The sequence below is a fragment of the Numida meleagris genome, chromosome 2, assembly GCF_002078875.1.
Source record: "Numida meleagris isolate 19003 breed g44 Domestic line chromosome 2, NumMel1.0, whole genome shotgun sequence".
NCBI lineage: Eukaryota > Metazoa > Chordata > Aves > Galliformes > Numididae > Numida > Numida meleagris.
Window position 1 is genome coordinate 80931827 of NC_034410.1, and position 1875 is coordinate 80933701.

Here is a 1875-nt window from a genome sequence, read left to right on the forward strand (position 1 = left end):
GAAAGAGAAAGAGAAAGAGAAAGAGAAAGAGAAAGAGAAAGAGAAAGAGAAAGAGAAAGAGAAAGAGAAAGAGAAAGAGAAAGAGAAAGAGAAAGAGAAGGAAAGAAGGAAAGAAAGAAACAATAACGAAAAAAAATCCAAAAAGAAATTACGAAAACAAAGGAGAAAATTCTCTTTGGGTGTTTTTCCAATTTCCAATTTCCAATTTCCAAATTCCAGTGCGTAAAGTTTCCACTTTTATGACTGGCCTCACTGGACCTGTGAATTCACAAATCAAATGTCAGTTTTCTCTCAGGAAATTTTGCAAGAACAACTTAATATACACCCATTAATCTTTAAGCCTTTAGTAATACTTGAAGATTCTCTGTGCTTTTTAATGGGATCAGTTGCAACTCAGGTACTCATAACTTTGACAAGATGTCAAGGAGTAACTGCAGATGACTCTGCTCTTTCTATCTCAAAAGCATCTGCACAAGGCCTTCATAGGGGGGGTGAAGTGAATTTTCAGGACTAACCTGGCAAGAGAATCACAATACTGAAATCAGCTCCATCCCTACTTGTCCTATAAACTATGAACAAATCTAGTGTGAATTCACTGGGTGAAGAGCACAGCATGTCATCCACTCTTTTTCCTGATGTCATAGTGCTTTCTCTCAAGAAAGAGAATAGGAATATAAACCAGGGACTCTTTTCCGGGTCACTTTTAATTCACATAATGTTTATCACCTCTCCTATGGAGATGGAATGGTTCTGACCAAGGGGAGACAGTTTTTGGTTCTCAGAAGAGCTGCTGAGAAGAAAACAACATAAAACAAATAACAATTTCTAATGAGCAATTTAGCTATGGGAGTCATTGAACAGGAAGAATACCACAGGACTTAAAACAGAATATGAATTGTAAAGGCCAGGTGGCAGTTTTACAAGCAAATATAGAATACAGAATGGATATTTAATTGGAATATGTATTTGTGTATGTGTGTTCCGTAGTCTTTGTTTTGTAAATGTGTTTGTTTATCAGGTGATACCATGCTGAGATATCAAAAGAAATAGTTAAGATTACTAAATACTATGATACTGGGCATTGCCCTATGGCAAATGTTTGTTTTGAAGGTATTACAAATATATTATCATGATCATTTACCCTGTAAAACTCTTTGGCATCCATGCAATCTAAAAGGATTTGTATATATTAGATACAGAATAAAAATGCAAAGGATCAATATATGCTAGTGACGTCACTGTGTTTGTACCTTGAAAATTTACCAGTATTAATCTAATTTATCTTAATTTTAATGAGAAAAACTGTAAAAAAAAAAAAAAACAACAGAAGTCAGAAATTCAGCCAGTGTGGTGTTTCTCCTTAATGCAGTCCATTTTCCTTAATGGATTTTCAAATTATTTTCTTAGAAAGTGAGACACTTAGAATCCCTAAATAGTTACAAAATTTAAAGGTCTCATTAAGTGTAGCCTGTAGTGGTAAATAGGAACATCGAGTTACATTTTATTAGAGGTTCGTTCAAGATACGGAATCAGAAATGGAAGAAAAAATCAAGTTCCGACCCTGTGGGTTTTTTTTGTTTCTTTGTTTCTCTCACACTCCCCACTTTCTTTCTACCTATAATAATACCTTCCTGCCTTCCTTTTTCTTTTTCTTCCTCATTCTTTTTTCTTTCTTTCTCGCTTTCTTTCTCTATTTCTTTCTCTCTCTTTCTTTCTTTCTTTCTTACTTTCCTTCTTTCTTTTTTTCCTTCTTTCTTTTTCTTAATTTCTTTCTCTCTTTCTCTTCCTTTCCTTTCCTTTCCTTTCCTTTCCTTTCCTTTCCTTTCCTTTCCTTTCCTTTCCTTTCCTTTCCTTTCCTTTCCTTTCCTTTCCTTT

General features: G+C 34.3%; 1 long non-coding RNA gene across 1 annotated transcript in view; it reads right to left on the reverse strand.

Annotated features, from left to right (window-relative positions):
- The window catches only part of LOC110395196, a 32272-nt gene continuing 30502 nt past the window's right edge, over positions 106-1875 (reverse strand). The window contains exon 3 of the long non-coding RNA XR_002436251.1: positions 106-258. This is a non-coding gene — a long non-coding RNA (uncharacterized LOC110395196). The remainder of the gene's footprint in view (positions 259-1875) is intronic.